We start from the raw sequence: 21,853 nt of genomic DNA on the forward strand, positions 1-21,853 counted from the left end.
TGACAATGGAAGCCAAATATAGATGTGCATAAGAGAATAAGAATATTGTATTATGACATATCTTAGCCAAGTGTCAAAGTAGAATCCACGAGGTGTAACACCCATGTGTCATGATGATGTCAATATTTTGTGGAATATTTGAATTAAAAATCCATTATTCCACACAAATAGAAATTAGTGAAAATGGAATTAATGGTGGAAAATGTGAATTAGGAAATTGAGAATTTCCATGGTTTGTGAATGATGAACCAATTAATTAATTGAGGATTTTAATTAGGAAGAATGATTAGTAAGAATGACATAGGATTAAATTATGGGTCATTTAATCCTATAGAGAAAATAAGTAAATAATTGGCCAAATTGATTAAATAAGTGTGACAGTATCCTTTGATGAAAATATGATGATGATATAAATTGAATAGGATGATGAGAAGTAGACCAAAGCCATGGTCAAATTGATTTATTGATTGAAATTGATAAGATTCCAAGGACACATGACATGAATTAGAGATATGTAACATTTAACTAATATCGTAAATGCTACAGGATTGAGATTGATTGATATGGTTGATCATAATAACATTGATGAATGTTGTCAATATTATTACACTAGTTGATAATGTTAGAATCTGAAAAGATTAATAACCTAGAAAACTAGTGCAAAGAGTAAATATCTAAACTATGAATGCAAATGATACAAAATCAAAATAGCATCATAGAGTTAGTCTCCAAGAGGGTAATGCAAATGCTGGAAGAAAAATAGCATTAAGAGGATGCAAAAACAAGAGATGCAACTACAAGCTAGGTAGCATGCTTATATAGGCTAGGAAGAGGGAGGAGGTGTCAACACCAACCAATGAGGAGCAACCATCTATCAGACTAAAGATAGCAAAGTATCTTCCCAAGATAGCTAATGGATGCTCACATGTAGGAAGGTGACACCTCACAACCATTCACCTAATAAGACATGCTTTATTAACCTAAGCAAGATTATTAAAAAGTGTAGGAAAAACCTAGCAAAATAGGAAAAATAAAAAACTACACTAACACCCCCCCATAACCGAAGCTTAGGTGGATGTAGAAATGGGTCCCGGTAAGTCAAGCCTGATGAGGTACCCATGTACATAAGATTTATCAAAAGAGAGAGAAAAGAGACCCCCCCACAAAAAGGTCAGGACTCCGAGTGAGAGGAAGAGGCCCCCCCAAAAGATGAAGCATCCTGCACCCCCAGCAAAGCTCGCAAATGAAGGAACTTGCTCTCAGTGAAGGGTTTGGTGAAGATATCAGCAACTTGCTTTGAAGTAGGACAATAGCGAAGGTCAATGACATGACCATGGATGAGCTCCCGGATGTAGTGCATGTGGACCTCTATGTGTTTGGTCTGTTGATGATGAACTGGATTCTGTGAGATCTGAATGGCACTCTGGTTGTCACAAAATATGAATGATGGCCATTTGATCTGGATACCAAACTCAGTGAGAAGATGTTGAATCCAAATGGCCTCAGTGGCAGCATTCATAGCCCCCCGATACTTAGCCTTAGTAGAAGACAAAGCAATAGCAGACTGCTTTTTGCTCGACCAATAAATAGGACCTAACCCAAGTGAGAAGCTATACCCTAAAGTAGACTTGCGATCCTCAGAATCACCTGCCCAATCTGAATCTATGTAGCCCACCAAATCAAGCTCAATACCTGTTGCGTAGTGAATCCCACAACTATGAGAACCCTGAATGTAGTGAAGGATCCGCTTGGCTGCTTTCCAGTGTAACTCATGGGCTCTTACATGAATCAAGAGACCATGCCTACAGCATAGGAGATGTCAGGTCTTGTATGAGTCAGATAAATGAGACTCCCAACAAGTTGGTAGTATAAAGTGCCATCAACAAGTGGAGAAGAACATTGAGCCTCAAGTTTGACTCCAGAAAGGAAGGGAGTCAGAGCAGGCTTATAGTCAGCCATATGAAACCTCGAGAGTAAATCTAGAGCATACTTGGATTGTGTGATGGTGATCCCAGAAGGAGACTGAAGGATCTCAATCTCGAGAAAGTAATGCAACAAGCCCAAGTCAGTCATCAAAAAATTGTCTTGAAGGGCCACTTTGATAGCCTTAATGGTGGGTGAATAACTTCTTGTGATTAGCAAGTCATCAACATACAAAACCAAAAATAAAGGTGAATCACCTTGTTGCAAAATGTACACATTAGGATCAGAATGGCACCGAGTGAACCCAACTGATAGAAGGAAGGAGTCCATCTTGGCATACCAGGCTCGAGGAGCCTGTTTGAGGCCATAGAGAGACTTTCAAAGATGACACACAAGTGAAGAATCCTAAAGGAAGCCTTGTGGCTGCTCCATGTAGATCTCCTCATGAAGGTCACCATGAAGAAAAACACTCTTCACATCCATCTGATGTACTTCCCAACGATTAGCTGCAGCAATGGCAAGAACAATTCGAATGGAATTCATTCGGGCAACTGGTGCAAAAGTCTTAGAGTAGTCAATCCCAGGAACCTGGGAGAATCCTTTGGCGACCAAGCGAGCCTTGTGTTTGTCAACTGACCCATCTGCTGCAAATTTTGTCCGATAGATCCACTTACATCGAACAAGTTTTCTTCCTTTAGGAAGAGGGACAAGATCCCAAGTGTGGTTCCTCATCAAGGAACTATACTCTTCTTTCATAGCTGTATCCCACTCAAAAATACCAGAAGCCTCATGAAAGGACTGTGGATCTGAGGCAGTAGCAATGAAGAAATGTGGAGCATCTTGGAATTGTGAATGAGTTTGCCTGGTGTCTAATGGATCCCCAACCCAATCACCTACAAACTGCAAGGTTTTTCTAGCCCAAAGTGGGCAAGAAGATGGAGAATATGGAGGGGAATCATTAACCTCTGAATGATGACTAGGAGAGGAAGGAGGTGAGTTCTCTGAATAACTTTCTGCATCAGAAGTAGAGGTAGAAGACTGTTTAGGTGAATCTAACTCATTAGAAGATCTGTCATGTATTCCAAGTGACTCTAATGTCAAGGTAGAAGGAGTTGGAGAAGTGATAGAAAGTGAGCTTGAAGATCCCTCCTCAAACTGAACACTCCTCTCAATGAATAATTCATGTGTAGTAGGGTGGAGCAATCGATAACCCTTCACACCATCAGGATAACCTACAAATATGCAAGGTCTGCTTTATGGATCCAAGGCCTTACATTTCTCTGTAGGAATGTGGGCCCATGCAGGGGAGCCAAAAACTCGAAAGTTCTTAACTGATGGTTTTCGACCGCTCCAAGCTTCAAAAGGAGTAACTCCCTTCAAGGCTCGGTGAAGAACACGGTTCTAGATATAGCAAGCATAGTTAATGGCTTCTGCCCAATACTGTGGTGCAAGAGATCTAGAGTGAATCATATAGTTTTCCATTTCCTTCAAGGATCTATTCTTCCGTTCTGCAACACCATTTTGTTGAGGATTGTATGGAACTGAATGCTGTAAATCAATCCCCTCTGAAGTGAAAAATCTTTCAAACCGATGGTTGACATACTTACCACCATTGTCTGTGCACAAAACCTTGATGGCTTTCCCAGATTGCTTTTCTACAAAATTTTTGAAGTCTTGAAAATGATCAAATACCTCTGACTTCTGTTTGAGAAAGTACACCCATGTATATCGAGAAAGTTTATCAATGAATGTGAGGACATATCAGGCCCTGCTGAAAGAAGGATGTTGAAATGGACCAGCCAAATCACTGTGAACTAACTCTAGTATATGTGAATCTCTCCATGCCTTAATTTTGTCAAAATTTTCCTTAGGATGCTTACCAAGAATGCAACCTTGGAAAACACCTCCTAAGAATTGAATCAAAGGCAACCCTGTGACCATGCTCTGCTGGTTGAGCTGATGCAAATAGCGGAAGTTAAGATGGCCAAACCGTTCATGCCATAATTTACTCACATCATTAGAGTGAGTGAGAAAAATAGATGAAGGAGGATCAGGAACAAAGTGAGAAAATAGATAGAGCCATGACTGACGATCTGCTCTCCCAACTGCAACTACAGAATCACTATGCAACTCACGTATCTCCACTGAATCAGGAGTGAACTCAATCCGCTTGCCTAAACCTATGTGAGTGATTTGGTATATTGATAGGAGATTAGTTGATAATGAGGGTACACAAAGAACATCATGGAATGTGCCATCCCCCACATCAACAGACCCTCTCCCACACACCTCAATAGGAGTGTCATCACCCATCAAAATAGAAGACATAGTACATGGCTCCAAGGATGCAAGTTCTTCCTTAGATGAAGCCATGTGGTACGAAGCACCTGAATCAAGAACCCAAGTGGATGGTGAGGAAGCAACTGCAACAAGAGCTTTGCCCTTTCCTTTCCCCTTGTTGTTTTCTTTTGCCTTGTTAGACTCTTCATTAGAACTTTGTTTGATAGACTCAAGAACACTAATATTATTATTCTCAAGAATGTATGTCAAGTGATCAATTTGTTTCTTCAAAAATTCATGTTCATCATGACCGGGTCTTTTACAATAGGCACATTTAACCTTTTCTTTCTTAGGCTTATCGCCCTTAGAGGATGAGGTATCAATAGTTGCTTTTGAAGCAATTGGTATCTGATCCTTCTTTTCCTCACTATTATTTTGTTTCTCATCCTTACTATTGTTGTTACTACTTTATCCTTTTTTTTCTTTTGTGCCTTGGTTGGTTGCTAAGGCATGTGACTTAGAGGACTTAAGAGTGCCCATCTAGATTAGCTTGTCCTATTCTCAAGTGAGATTGATAGCAAAATCATCTAGAGATGGCATGGTGAATTGAGTACCAAGTGCACCCTTAGTAGCATAGAAGGTAGAGACAAACACAGAATATTCTAAACTTAGCTTAGAGAGAATACTGAGAATCAGTTGTTCATCTTTCTTTTCAATTCCACATTGTTTTAACTGCAGCCTTAGTGATTTCAATTTGGTGAAGAAATCTTGGATTGTGTTGAAATTGCCTGGACTCGAACTAATTAATTCATTTTCCAACATATGACCCCTCATTGAATCTTGTGTGCCAAATAATGTTTCTAGCTTTGTCCATACTTCATTTGGTGTATCCAAAGACTCAATTTGAAATAGCAAGTCAGGAGAAGCAAACAAACACAATGTTCCATATGCCTCATCACATTCATTAAACCACTTAGGCTTGTCTTTATCTTTAGCAGGTTCAGTTTCAAGTCCCATAGTTATCCTATTTAATCTAGCTTTCCTTAAGTGAATTATCATGCATGATTTCCACTCAAAGTAATTGTATGGAGTTAGGATGGGCATATTTGTTTGATCCATGATGAAGAAATGCAAAGAAATGATAAAAAGAAGAGAACCCAGCCACGACAATGCCCCCCCCTTTTTACTCAATAAAAGAACCCCCCCAAAGAAATATGATTTGGCACTTTATTTTAGTGCATTTACAACTACCACTAGAAAGAGATACTTAGTGGCCTTGATTTCAATGCATTACAAACCCTTATGAAAAGCATATGCTAAAAGTGAAACTTGGGCACAATAATAAGGGAAACAAATAGCACCACTGTGATCTACTCAAAAAATATGCACTTTCAAAAAAAGAATCGCCTCGATATGAGGTCATATGAGAAAGTTATGATCCTCTGAAGTTTCCAAAATGAGAACTATGCACACTCATGGCTAAGAATCTGCAATTTCTAAAGAATTCATGCATGAAAATCAAAAAATAACTCCACTAATGGATAGAGCACAAAAAAATAGCCAAGTTCATAACAAGAATCATCAAAATCGGAGTCTGTATGAGCAAGAACGAGACATTTGAAAATTGCATTCAAATTTGCGGCTACCAACGGAGAGGGGTATGGCTGTAGCTTTGCATGCTCGATTCTGAAAAATATGCAGCTTGCATGCAAAATCTAAAATATTCCCAAATGGTTTTTCGGGGCTGCGAACAAAACCCAGAAAGCATTTTTCTTGCTGATGAACAGAAGATGTTGCTGTAGTGTAAATTAGACGCCTTTAACAGTAAAAAATGGCTCCAAAAATCAGAAAATGACCCTAGCAACCAAAATATGACATGCAAATGCTGGATCAGCTTCTTAAGTCCATCAATGGCATGCTGAAATCTGCAAAACTGATTGAAAACTCCAAATATGCAAGTTGGTTGTCAGATTTGAGATTGAAACCCCAGAGAAAAACTATTTTTGTCAAAACTTTTCTGATTCTCAGGATCATCCAAAGATGCAAGAGAAGAGCATACTTTGTTTTTCAAAAAACTACAATAAAGTTTATTTGCCCCCCCCCCCCCCCCCCCCCCGAATCTCTCAAATAAGGAAACTAAAATCTACTCTTGCACATAGAAAAGCTCTGATACCATGTTAGAATCTGAAAAGATTAATAACCCAGAAAACTAGTGCAAAGAGTAAATATCTAAACTATGAATGCAAATGATACAAAATCAAAATAGCATCATAGAGTTAGTCTCCAAGAGAGTAATGCAAATGATGGAAGCAAAATAACATTAAGAGGATGCAAAAACAAGAGATGCAAATACAAGCCAACTAGCATGCTTATATAGGCTAGGAAGAGGGAGGAGGTGTCAACACCAACCAATGAGGAGCAACCATCTATAGGACTAAAGATAGCAAAGTATCTTCCCAAGATAGCTAATGGATGCTCACATGTAGGAAAGTGACACCTCACAACCATTCACCTAATAAGACATGCTTTATTAACCTAAGCGAGATTATTAAAAAGTGTAGGAAAAACCTAGCAAAATAGGAAAAATAAAAAACTACACTAACAGGTAATGCCATGATTTCACATTGAAAGACTCAACAATGTCAAAGATTAGATGACGTGAACAATAGTTTGACCTAGCATTGAGAGCCATGACAATACTGAGGTTAGATTGATAAGATTTGATAGATTGATAGGGTTTTCTAAGGCATTGAAAGCCACAAAAATGGCTAGGATTGGATAGATGATGATTGACTTGGGATGTTTGATACATTCTAGGTTGATTAGAACTAATTTTGGGTGATTTTAGGTAGTTTTGGGGTGATTCTAAGTTGATATGATATGATTACAAGTTGATTTGAAGTGGTTGCAAGTTGATTTGATATGATTTTTGATGATGTTGAAATGGTTCCAAAATGATATGAAATTGATATGAAAGAGGATATGAATGATGATAGACACTGTTGATATACAATTAGGTTGGCCAAAAGATCAAAGTTAGTGGGATGAGAAAATGGGATGAATTAGTATGAAGAAGTGATGTCGATTCAATGGCCCAAGAGTACTTTCAAGGGTTACCACTCAAGATAGTGACCAAATAATGAAAATGATAGCTCAATCTATTCACAATGAAGATAAAAATCCAATGCAACTGACTGTTCAAAAATCAAACTTGAAACACAAAAGTTATGGCCTCCGAAGTGTAATGTAGGGGCTCTAGGAGCAGTTCTGGGCATCCTATTGCCCCAAGTGCACCCAAAATGCACCCAAGTGTGCCCAATGTACACTTGGTTAGCCCAAGTGCACTATGACAGTTCCTAGTGCACCCATGGTGCACTTGGGAAGCCAAAGTGCACCCTAAAAGTGTAGACTATGCTCTAGAAGGCTCTAGGGGCCAAAAATAGCCTGATTGGACTCAGAATGACCTGGATCTTTGTGTATGCCCAACATGGTGGAAAGAGGTTAGAACATGAGTAAAATTAATCAAAAATGGTCACATTTGGTCAAACTAGTTAAACAAAGGTCAGACTGAGGTTGGACTAGGTGCAAAGCCCTAGAAGGTTGACAGATAGTGTAAGATGATGCAGGAATGTAGGAATGCAAGATGAAGATGATTTGGTGTATTGGAACACATGATCATGGTGGTGAGTGAATATATGAATGAAAAAAGACCCAATAGATGAGATGAGGACCAACTAGAATGAGGTGAAGACTTTTGATGCTATATGTCAAATGGAGCTTTATTTTGATGAAACTGTAGATGTGAACCATTTTTGAGCATCTACACTAGTCAACTGCATTTAAATTGGATAAATCTTACATGGGAATACAAATTTTTGGGCACTAAAAATCCATCTATGAGGTCCATTTGGTCCAAAAGCCCTCTAAAAAGAGGCTCACCTCCATATCTAATCAAAAAACCCTCTGAAACCTTCAATCCCTTGAAAATCCAAACATTCTTCAAAACCAGAACAAGGTACAACTAGTCAAAGCTTTGATACCATGTATAAGTTGAGAAATATAACTTTATAGAGCCCAAAGAACACCTTCATGCAAGAACTTCTCACAAAGAAGTAGAGATAAGAAAAAGCAAGGGTTTAGGTTCTAAAAATATTAAAGATTATATTATTAGACTAAAAAGATGAATCAATATACAATGGATTGATCCTTATAAAAAGAGATCAAAACCTAAAAGGAAAACCCTAAAAGGTAAATATTTAATTATTGTCTCTAATGCATGAAAGTGAAATCTTGCAAAGGAAGTAAAGTTAATTTAGTAAATAAAATAAAATAAATACTTTACTCTAGCATTAAACAATTTTGCACACTCTTCCTCATCTTTCAGAAATGCATCAACTACAGTCTCGAAGTATTTTCTATCCCTATAGAAATTCTTGCTGAAAATGGGAATACTCATGACTTGAGAAACCATGTTCTCTATGATTTTAATTTTCCTACCTTGGTAATCTAGGATACCTTCATCCCAATTCTTATGAAAGAACTTAGTAATCATCAAATTGCCACCATGGAGGTGCTCCATAAATGGGGTAAGACAACTAACTTTTAGGATATCCCAAACATTCATTCTCTTCTTCCATTTCTCATCTGAAGAAGGCTCTTTATGTCTCCTTTTCCATCCCACTCAAATTAGAGAGTTGTGTGAGCCAAATGTAGAGAAAAAATAAGGAGCTACAGAAATAGGAAAAAATAGCAAAGAAAAAGACACACAAAACATGAAAGTAAGAAAGGTAATTATTGTCAAGACTATATAAAATATATCTCACTTTACTTACAATCATTGATCTATCACCTTGAGGTACAAACATAATCAATCTATAAAACCCCCTCCTTACCATTAATCTTATCATAATTAATGCATAAAGTAACCTCATTCAAGATGGCCACTTCACCCTACCATCTCATGTGTTGTTTAGAATTGACAACCACACTAGATAAAGAGTCAACAACTATGTTGGACTCTCTATAGGTATGGGATATATAATATTTATTTTTCCAAGAGGGGTTATACAACCCCTTTAGGAAATTGACAATGTTAATTGATTCACCCTCGCACAAAATATTAGTAGCCCCCATATCCTTAGCTATTCTTATGGTTTGAAGAGCTGTCATCACCTCAACAATGTAATTAGTCTATTTTCCCAAGGGGAGCATCAAACCATTAGAAATTGGCCAAAATGATTCATTAACACTTCTCCATCCTTAACTTTCCCATGAATACCCTTGGTTTCCCCATCAACATTATCTTTGAGCCAATCCATAGGAGGAAAGAGCCATTTTCTACTCTTTCCAAAAATAAATTTAAGAATAGGAGAGGAAGGAAAGATCCCATTTAAATTATTTAGAGGTATGGTATAACAACTACAGAAGTTATGCTGAAAGGCCCTTGTTCCACTAGTGAAATTGAATGACTCACAAAGAGCCCATCAAGGATCAAGTTTTTCTAAGTGCAAGGGCTGAATTCATAAGGGATGAGGCTGGGATCATGCCTCAAGTCCAAGTTTGTAAACCATCCATAAAAAAAAGAACTAGAGGAGTTATAGTTCTCTAAGACAACCCACATAATTGAGTGGAAAATAACTTTGGAAGGAGAAGGCCTACCATATGAAAATCCAAGGACCATAGTCTCTTAAGCTTAGATGAAAGGGGGCTTCATCAAATAAAGCTCTTAGAAATGGATATATTCTAAATTTTTAGATTTTTTTTTTTTAATATATATTTTTACATTAATTTCTACTTTTTGATAGGTTAGAACTATTTTTGTTGGGGGTTAAATTTATTTTGTTAACTAAAAAATTTACACACATAAAAAATTACAACCATTCTAAAATCTTGTCTACCATTCTAGAAGGAGAAAGCATGACATTACATATGTCTTCCTATAAATGCAACAACATCAAAAAGTACATCACTACATGTTAATAAGAAATCTATTACATTTCTCATATATTCACATCTCGTGGGTATCATTTAGAATGTTGAAGAAATGTTGACCCAAGAGCATCCACGATGGTGTGTTAACCCATGTTTTCCATTTGTTAGATGTCATGTTATCTGAGCACATAGGAACTATTAGTGGTAGTTGAAGAATTTAATGCAAGAGTTTGAAATTTAGATGCATATAGACTTAGGTGCTCCATTTTTAATTTCAAGTGGGTTTGGACACTCAAATCAATAGGCCATTTTAAATATCTAAGGTGTAACTTCTAAGTCAATCTTAGAGAGTTTTAGAGAGAGTTTTGGAAGAGAAGAAGGAAGAAAGGGAAATTCATTATAATAATTTAGAATAAATGAGAGGGGGATGAATCCATTATCTTTGAGTCTAGATGTAACAATTCAACTTTTAAATACTTGAAACAACTTAAACAAACTAAGATACTCACTCAATCTCTATAGCATATCATCAAATTAACATTTCATGTAATGTCATAATTATCTATCTTTATAAGTACCAACTGCTAGTAGATAAACTAGTATAAAATATAACATGCAAAAAAATAACATCCACACGTGATAATAACACTTTGACACCATGATTTAACATGGAAATCCAATTTGGGAAAAATCACCAAGTAATATGCTACCAAATTTTCACTTTTTTGAAGTGATCTTAGTTAAGAGACAACCTTGTTAAAGGTTATACAACACACTATTAAATGTGATCATGTCAAATGATTTAATCACCCTATTAGGAGTGGCCTTGCTAGAGGACTTTAAAACAATCCGTTAGAATGTCACCTTGATTAAAGGATTTAAAAAATGACTATTAGGTCAACCTTGGTTAAAGGATTTTGGATTGATATAATGGTTATAATATAACATTAAGTTTGATCTATAAATTACAACTCACTTTGCAAATTCAGATCTCCATTCACTCATCTGCTGGTTTGTTGACTGGCCTACATTAACATCTCCATCTCTAATCTTCTTGGTACCTCCTTAGGAAATCACACTTCACAAACTCTTCACACTTTACCTCTTTTTTCCACCTCTTTACAACTTCTCCTTAAGATCACCAATCAACCATGAACCAACCTTTAATTATTCATTCATTATACCTTCTTAAATAGGCAATTTCAATCTTTTTCCACTTAAACATCACCGTTGATCTTAGGGTTAGGTTAGATTCATCAAATTCTTCCATCTATTTGTTCTCCTTTTTCTTCTAGAAACATTTGATCAAATCCTTATCTTTGATTGTATAAAATACTCTCCTCATACATTAAATATGACAAATAATTAATCCTTATCTTCCATGAACTTTGACTAATTCAAAATTCTAACTATGTTGACATCGAAATCAAATATTTCTCAAATTGTAAATTATATGGTCAATCAACAATCACTATGTTCTTCAGCTTAGTAAGAACTATGTAACTTGACACATACTATACTATTTCACTTGTCATCAGTATAATTACTTGACCAATATTATGCTTGGTCATAACTTCACTTCTTCATCCATTTTCTTAGCAATAACTAATTGCTTGGCTTCTACTAAATTCCTTAATCTTCTGCTTCAGTTCCTTCATTGACCATACAATTTTGATACTCAATCAAGCTTATCCTTTTCACTTGTTTCAAATCATAGCTTCATCCATCTATAATATAAAATTCATGTATTAGTTGAACAACATATTATCTCATGAAGGACTAACTTCAAGTGCCCATTGTATTTCCATGATACATAACATGTCTCAACTCAACCTTTCACTAGGTCACCTCATAATCTATTATTTTCAAATCCTCTTCATAAATCAAATGATATAGCACTCTACACTGTTAATGAATTTCTTACCTATAGGTTTGACACTCTATCTTACCACTAGGTTTGACATCAATGACAACATAACAATTCCTCCAATTTTAGTTTCAAACAAAAGCTTGGTGGTGATTCCATATCAATGAAGAGGCTAAGTACTAGTTGACAAGAGTTAGAGAGTAAGAGAGTAGATCTTCTCAGAGAATGTATGTAAACAATATTTGAAAAATAGTAGAGTCTAACATTTTATTTTTATTTTTTCATACATATAGCATTTTCATTTTCATGTTATCCCTCTATACTTTAATAGAATTTAAGTTATTTTGTAATAGAAATTGTGTGTGTGTGTGTGTGGATCATTTATTTCTCTTTTCTTATTAAATTAATCTTGTAGGTTTAGTTTAGTTTATCCTAGATTTGGATGTAGCTCCTCCCTATTTGATAAGACACATGAGTGTTGAAATGAACCAAGTGATATTAGAGATGAGATCCATTGTGTTGAGAAGAAGGCTTACATGAAACATGGCCCAAAGAGGATGGGGTCGAAGAAGAAGAAGAACCACGGATGAGGATCCTGGACTTGTAGAGGAAATTAGAGGTCTTATGACATGAATGTAAGCCATGGAAGTGTCTCAAAGGAGGAGAGTACACCTATAATAGACTAGTGACAATGAGGAAGAAAAATCCAATGGGAGAGATGAAGAGTTACATCAACTCGAGGTAGATCTAGAAGATGATAGAATCATTAGATATCTCACTAAAGAAAGCATTAAGGTATGACTTGATCCTCCAACTTATAATTGGGGACTGAAGATTGAAGAATTATTGGATTGGATTAGTGATATGGATAAATATTTTGTGTTTGAGAAAATTGAAGAAGAGAAGAAGGTTAAGTATGCCTATACTAAGATAAAGGATCTTGCATCCCTATGGTGGGAACATGTGAAAATGGATAGGAAATGGAGAGAGGAAGATAAGATTTGGTCATGGGATAGATTGGTAAAACATCTCAAGTCCAAATTCTTGCCACAAAAATATTAGATCAATATTTTCAAGAAGATGAAAATATAGGATTCCACTAAAGAGTTTTACTAGTTAAACATAAGTGCTAGCCATGTTGAAGAGGATGCATAACAAGTTTCCCATTATTTGAATGGATTACACATAACCATCCAAGATGAGATACGCATGGTTAATGTGCACATCATGGATGATGCATATTAGTTTTCCTTGAAGATTGAGGAGAAGCTCAATAGGAAGAAACAAAGTAATTCATAGGGAAGAGGCAAACCTTAACATGGAAGAGGATAGCCCAACAATGGTTAAGGCTCCACCAAGAAACAAGATGAAGTAGACACTTCAAGGAAGGGGAAGAGGAGGCTTCCCTATAGGAAAAGAAGGTTATTTTTGTAGAAGGGGATCCTTTGGAAGAGGTGGAGGAAGGAGTTTCAATGGTACTTGTTACCAATGTGGAGAAATAGGGCATTGAGTTTTTGAGTGCCCACAAATTCAATATGATGGAGGAAAAGGAATAGAGGCTAGAGTGCATGTGATGGAAGTTGAAAGTGAAAGGAAGAATCCACCAATATGTGGAGAAGACCCAAAGAGGGAGACTTATTGATGATGCAAAGGGTTTTGTTGAATCCCAAAAAGGATAAGTTGGAATAAAACCAAAGGTAAAAATTGTTTTGGACAAGATGCAAGGTAAATGGTAAATGTTGTAAAGTCATTATGGATAGTGGTAGCACCAACAATACTGTGTATGAAGAAATGGTGAGAAAGATGAATTTGAAAAGAACCAAGCATCCTAGTCCATATAGAGTCTCATGGTTTCAAAATGAGAATAAGTTGTTAATGAATGAACAATGTTTGGTAAGCTTTCATATTGGGAATTATAAGGATAAAGTCATGTGTGATATAATTCTAGTGGATGCATGCCATCTTCTTTTGGGAAAACTATGGTAATTTGATTGATAAGGTGTTCATGATGGTAAATTAAATGCATACACCATCAAGAAAGATGGAGGAGAGTATCTTTTATTTCGCATAAAGGATAGTGAAGGTAAAGGGAAAGATAAATCAAGAGTATATTTGGTCTCTGGAAAACAATTTTTGAGGGACTGCAAGAAAGAGGAAAATTGTTTTTCTAGTGCTACAAAATCAACCACGATTGGAACAACCAAGGAGGAAGATGAGATACCAAGGAAAATCCAAGAGATATTGGAGGAGTATTTTGAAATCTTGATGAAAATGTTTCCTAATGGGTTACCCTTGATAAGAAGCATTAACCATTGTATGGAACTAATTCCCAATGTGATCCTTCAAAATAAGGAAACATATAGAATATCACTAAAGGAGAATCGAGAAATGAACAAAAAGGTGCAAGAGCTTCTTGATAAGGGTCTGACTAAAGAAAGTTTGAGTCTGTGTGTGGTTCTAGTAATCTTGGCACCAAATAAAGATGGAGGTTGGAAAATGTGTATTGATTCAAGAGAAATAAACAAGATAACAATCAAATATTGATTTCCATTACCACGAATAGATGATCTCATGGATTACTTGAGTAGAAATAGATACTTCACAAAATAGATTTGAAGAGTGCTTACTATTGTGGTTTCACAATGCATGCCCTATTTCACTAAGAAATGGGGACTCCCTACTTTAATTTTTTAGCTTTTCGGGTCCCTAGTCTAGGGCCTTAGTCTTTTTAAGGGTTTTTTATGGTGTTTTTATCTCATTTGGATCTCTATCTAAAAATTGAAATGTCAAAAACTTTGTTTCTAAGGGAGAAAATCAAGTTTGCATGCTGAGAGGTGCACCAATGCACCTAGTGCACCTCACCAGGTGCGCTAGTGCACTGGTCTTTTAGGGAAAAGAGTACATCTCCCTTGGAAGTGAACAACAACACACCTAAACACCCACAAAAGATGCACACCTTGTTTTTTTATTAACATTACAAAAAACTCATAAAAAGCCTAAGCTAAGTTTTCAACTAGTATAAGGTGTGAAATTATACACTTTATACTAAGGTTAAACACCCCCTTTGTATCATAAGGGTGTGCACCTAGTGCACCCCATGAGGTGTGCTAGGTGTGTACCCTTAATATTAAGGCTAAAGGTGTAGGAAGCAACACCTAGTGCACCTTTGAGGTGTGCAAGGTACACCATTTTTGTTTTCCAGAGGTGTTTAATAAGGTTTTTGAGTTTTTTTAATAGTTATGGTTTCAAGGTTGATTTTATTTTGTCATAATTAGGGTTTATGTTAATTAATTGTTTCAACTTTTTGGACTAATGTTTTATTCTTAGTGCAGATAAAAAGACATCCTTAACTTGTTAGGGTTATAACTTTTGACCTAGAACTCAGAATTCAAAACCATTTACACTATTGGAAAGAAGAACTAAAAATTTGATTTTAGTCCCTAAAATAATGATCCCATGGCTACCTAGTTTTAGGGACCAACAAAGGTTTCAACTTGAAATTTTGAGAAGAAGATCTCTGAAAAAGCTAGTTAAGAGGACCTAGAAAAATATTGTGAAAAAATATGGAAAAGGTTCAAACATTTGATCATCTAGATCACTTGGTCTTTGACCAAGAAGGATTGAACAGTCAGAGAGAAGAAACAATCAAGAAATTTACATTGAAGATCAAAGATATAGAGGTTGGACACATGAACTAGAAGATATTTTTCATCTTATGTAAACTATTAATGACAAGATTCAACACAACTACCTTGGGATTTTAGAAGTAGAAGGAGTTCAGGTCTATGAATTTTTTTGGCTATAAAGAGGGTATAAGTCGTCAAAAAGATCAAAGTAGACAAAAGTGATCTAAAACCCCATTTGAGAAAAATCCAAAAACCATTTTCAAAATTGAAAACTTTGATTTTTTGGTGAATTAAGGACCTTGCACAAATTTTCTCCCAAGTTGCACTAGTGCATTTCTTTTGAGGTGAGTTGACAATTAACTGCCAGCTCTAAATTTAGAGCTTTCTATGCATTGAAAACACATTATGATGATAGTATAACTCCTAGAAACACCTAGTGAAGATGGAGCTTCTAGTTTTGGCATCTTCAGAGACTCCTACATCATTTAAAGGCTTTCTTCTTCTTATTTTCTCATGCTTTCTTTGTTTTAAGACATGTAAAGGCTCATTCATCCATTTAATGATATAAATATGGATGGATTCCTACTAAGCACTAGTTAGAGAGTTAGTTTGTACATAATTAGATTTTTTAAAATTAGTTTAGAAGCATATATTTGCATAAAGATATCTCTCACTCTCAATGCAAATTGAGGAGAATATTTCTTATAAATTTAGGAATGTAATATATATTTTGGGGCTGCCATTATTTTGATGCAATAATATATGCTATTGGTGCTCACATTTGGAGTGTAGTGATTCTTATCTAAGTGTGTTATATTTTGTGAATGTATGTTCATGGAATGAAATTGACCAATAGTTTTATTGTGTTATTCTAGTTGTGCGATCTTATAATTTTGGTGTTTGCTACGGGTCTACAAATTCCTTTGACATACTTAGTTCAAGAAGAGATCATCATATTGCTCCTGCATATCTCTTTGTCTCACATGAGCACACTTTCTATGGCCTTGCAATTTGATGAAAAGTGAAACATCTTACGATTATTGAATTCCCATTGATGATTGCATCAGTGGAATTAAGGAAGTGTTGCTCCTATTTTCATTGGTTACCCATCGATCTTTTCAAAGGCTTAGCTCTGAAACACATTGTTTCTGTGGCTTATGTCTATTAGGATTTTTCTTTTTATGTTATTTGCTTCAATTTCTTGTTACCCTATCTTCATTATTTTCTTTACTAACCCCTTGGTTAAATTAGGAATTCATATAGTTTCATTGTTAGATTGCATTCATTTAAAAAATAGAAAATACCAAAAAACATATCTCTTTTGTGGTTGTGAAACCACAATAAGATTGGTTATTTTATTCAAATTTGGTTCAAACTAGAAAAGGCCTCTAGTTAATCCCAGATCACCTGAAACCTTGGAGTTAATCCCAGATTAAATTTTCAAGAGAGGAGTTTGAAAGGATTCTTTTTGTTAAGCATTGTGCAAAATGATAGTTCAATAGTTACCATCAAATGAGGATAAGAGAAGGTGATGAATGGGAGACTGCATTCAAGACTAAGGATGGATTATATGAAAGGCCAATGGTGTCATTCAGATTGATGAATGCTACAAGAACCTTTATGAGATTGATGGATGAAGTTTTGAAGTCATATCTTAGTAATTTTTTGATTGTATATCTAGATGATATTTTGATTTTTAGTAGGATTAAAGAAGAAAATTTACATCATGTTAGAGTTGATCTACAAATACCAAAGGAAGAAAAATGATGGTGAATTTAACAATGTGTAGTTTCATGAAAGAAGAGCTAGTATATTTAGGCTTTGCTATTTCCAACAATAGTTAGAAAATGGATCCAAAAAAAGTGAAAGCAATAGTTGATTGGCTTTCTCTAAGAAGAATGTTTGAAGCAAGGAGTTTTAATGCTTTGGAAATCTTCTATAGGAATTTTATTCAAAATTTTAGTGGGATATGTGCACCAATAAATGAAACAATAACATGAGATAAAAGAGAATTTGTTTGGAAAACAACAACTAAAAATAGTTTCAATATTTTGAAGGAGAAGGTGATAGAGAAACCTATACTAGAAGTATTTAATTTTGAAAAGGTATTTTAGGTTTATTGTAATTCAAGAAACATAGTAGTAGGTGGAGTCCTAAGTCAAGAAGGAAGACCCATAGTATACTTTAGCAAGAACCTCAATGAGGCAAAGAGAAAATACATGTATAATCAAATGTTCTATGCAAATTGTGCAAGTACTCAAGAAGTAGAGGCATTACTTGCTACAAAAGGAGTTGTGCTATCACCATGCATTGAAATTCATCAATAGAAAAGGTAATTTGAGTCAAAGGCATGTGAAAATAGTGGAGTTCCTTCAAATTTTTCCTTTTATTTTGAAACATAAAACTGGAAAATCAAATAGAGTTATAGATGGATTAAGTAGAAGATATTTGTTGCTAAATAAATCAAGTGTAAGTGTTGTTGGTTTTGATTGTATGGGGGAGTTATATGAAGAAGATAGAGATTTTAAGGAGGATTGGTTAGCATACAAGAACCCAGTTGGGGTTGATAGAACTGCATTGTTGGAGCATTTCATACAAGAAAATTTATTGTTTAAAGGAAATATGTTATGCATTCCTAGAGGTTCAATGAGGGAGAACTTGATAAAGGAAAAATATAGTTGAGGTTTAGGTGGACATTTTGGAGTGGATAGGACATTAGTACATATGAGTGAATGTTACTTTTGGTTAGGGATGGGTGCATATTTGAAAAGGATGGTGCAAAATTGTCAAGTATGCCAATATGCCAAAGGAGTGAAAAAAAATACTGGATTATATCAACCACTACCAATACCAAATAAGCCATGAGAGTGCATTAGCATGGATTTTTTTTTGGGCTACCTCAAAAATAAAGAGCTAATGACTCTATCTTTGTAGTAGTGGATAGATTTTCAAAAATGGATAATTTTATACCATGTCAAAAGTGTAGTGATGCTTCCCATATAGCTACATTGTTCTTTAAGGAGGTAGTTCAGTTGCATGGTTTTCCAAAAAATATTATTTTAGATCGGGATACAAAATTTGTTGGACATATCTAGCGTACTTTGTGGAAAAATATGAGAACATGGTTGGGATTTAGTTCAACACACCATCCTAAAACTGATGGTCAAACAAAAGTTGTAAACTAAAGCTTTAGTAATCTCTTGAGATGTTTGGTGGGTGAGGAAAAAAATCAATGGGATTAGATATTGGAGAAAACAAAAATATGCTTATAAAAACTTAGTAAATTGAAGCATATGGAAGAGCCCATTCCAAGTGGTGTATGGTTACAACCCAAGGGTAGTTGATGAGTTGAGAGATAGTGTTGATTTTACTAGGAGTGTTGTAGCAAAATATTTTGTAGAATACATTCATCAAGTACACAAGGACATGAAAAGATCTTTAGAGAAGAGTACCATGAAATAAAAGGAAGATGCCAAAAAACATAGAAGAGTAGATTAATTTAAAGCTAGAGATTTGGTAATGACAAACCTATGTAAAGAAAGGTTTCCATAGGGAACTTATAACAAGCTAAGAAATAAGAAGATTGGCCCATGCAAGGTTGTACACAAGTTTTCATCGAATTCTTATGAGATTGAAATTCCAGTTGGGGTAGAAATCTCACCAATATTCAATGTAGCCAATCTATACAAGTACTATGAAGGTGAGTTAAGTAGAGAACAAGATTCACTTTAAAATTTGTTGGATGCATCAAAATGGGCATATCAATTGACAGAGAAAAGAAATTAAGGCATAAAGAAAATTATTGATTCATGCATAGAAATGAAGGTTTGACAAAAAGAGTATTGTGACTATCTAGTTTGTTGAAAGAATCATACAATTGATGAAGCTTCTTGGGTTAGTGCTTCAGAATTGAAGAAGCTTTGGATTGAGGTCCCATCATTACATGAATATTTATGAGCTTCATGCCAATGGAACATTTTTTGTACCTATGGTGTATGATGCAAGAGCATCCATCATGGCATGTTAACCCATGTTTTTTTGTCTATTAGACATTGTGTTATCCAAGAATGTAGGAGCTACTAGTGGTGGTTAAAGTATTCAATGCAAGAGTTTGGAATTTTGAACTATCTAGACTTAGGAGCCGCATTTTGAATTTCAAGTAGGTTTGGGCACTCAACTCAATAGGTCATTTTAAATATCGAAGGTATAAATTCTAAGTTAGTTTTAGAGAGTTTTGAAAGAGAAGAAGGAAGAAAGGGGAAAGCTTATTTGCGATTCCATATCATTGAAGAGGCCAAGTACTAGGTGCCTAGAATTAGAGAGTAAGAGAGTAGATCTTCTAAGACAACATATGTAAAAAATATTTGAAATGTAATAGAATATGAAGTTTTCTTTTTATGTTCATATTTCATTCATGTGGTATTTATGTTTATGTGTTATCCCTCTATGCTTGCTAAGAATCTAAGTTATTCTATAACAAATTTTATGTGGAACATTTCTTTCTCTTATCTATTTAAATAAATCTTGCAAGTTTAGTTTGTCTTAGATTTGGATTCAACCCCTCTTTATCTAATGGGAAATAGGGGAGTTGAACTGCACCACATGCTCATCTTACTAGATGATCCACAATTTCCAATTATAGCCATCATTGGTATGGACAACTTGGAGAAGATATTTCTTCAAAATGTATACATAAAAAAAATCTAGATTTGATATATATATTTGATTTTTTTTTGTATCTAAATCTTAATTTGCCAAGAATTTGCAACATGATATAGCCTTTCACATAGGCTTAACAAGTCAAATCTGGGGAGGTAGCATAACTAAAGGAAGAGCGATTGAATTGATTAATGAGTGTTTGCAAGGGAAAATGGATTATATGTGGAAAGCAAATAATCTGTTATATAAGCTTAGTTTGCAACTCTTGTGATTTTAGTTTGGAATGGTCATTGTTGAATTGTGCATTCAAGACCTTCCAATAGCTCCCTAAATAAAAAATAGTCCAAAAAATTCTAGACCAAAAAATGTAATTAGGGTGTAAATAAAGATTTTTTTGAACAATATGCCAAAACCTATTAGAGGATAAAGGAAAGAGGACTTTTTTCAAATGAGATAGCCACTGTGACAAGAAGAAAAAGAAAACCAGAATACAAAATCTAGCATTTAATTTATTATTCAAAATGAGCTAAATTCTCATGTAAAAATATAATATTATTTTCTTTTGAGACAAATCAGTATGTTTGAATGCCAATATATATGCTTTTAGTTCTTTTTAAAGTTTTACTAATTTAATTTCTATCATGGAGAAATATTGCAATTAAAAAATATTATAACAATAACTTAATTTTCTCAATGTGACAAACTTGTCATATAGTTTCAATATATTGACATATTTCTTAATTCCAAAAAATAACTAATTATTTGAGAAGCTATTGGACATAAGAAAAAAAATATGTATTAAAAAATTATCTAAAAATTTAACTATACTTTTCTTTAATGAATTATTGAAGCTACTAAAAGAAAGCCTTCATACAACATTTTATTTTGGAAAGTCTCTATTAGTACATTGAGAATCCATTTTACTTGGAATTTGATTGTTGAATGCTATGGGAAGTTAATTGAAACTCCATGTTTGAGCTTAGTACAATTCTTGCTCAGTACCATAGGTGCTCTTCTTGACAAGGCAATAATATTTGAAGTTAATCTATGGTCACTATTTTAGTCCTGGCTATTATTTTGACTATCTTGGTCAAAATTCAAGTTGTAATGTTTTATGCAACTATCATCCATGTTCTTCTCATTCATATTGGTGAGAAGCATTTTTCCATTTCTTATGGCATCTACGATGCTTCAAATTGCAAAAACAAAATAAATGAAGCTTTTTTAAAACTAAAAGAGGGGTAAAAGTTTATTAAAACAAAAAGATGAATAAAAAGGAGAGCTCAACAAGGCACTTTATAATGGTCAACAATGTCACCAAAATCACATACAGATCTAGTGGATGTTGCCCTTATCCACAATATTCCAATCCTGAGCATGTTCAGAAGCCCAATGAAGCTTTTTGAATTGGGTTGCTAAAGATTGGGTTTTGTTTTAGATTTAGAGAGCATTTCCCAAAAAAATATAGAGAGGTAGTTGTTCATTTTCTTTAACAATGACAAATTTTTTTTGTTTGGAAAATTGATTAACAAATAATGACTTCTACAATTTTATTATACTTTGATTT

This window comes from Cupressus sempervirens, chromosome 3 (genome assembly GCF_028749045.1).
Source record: "Cupressus sempervirens isolate cs-2001-9-10 chromosome 3, ASM2874904v1, whole genome shotgun sequence".
Taxonomy (NCBI): domain Eukaryota; kingdom Viridiplantae; phylum Streptophyta; class Pinopsida; order Cupressales; family Cupressaceae; genus Cupressus; species Cupressus sempervirens.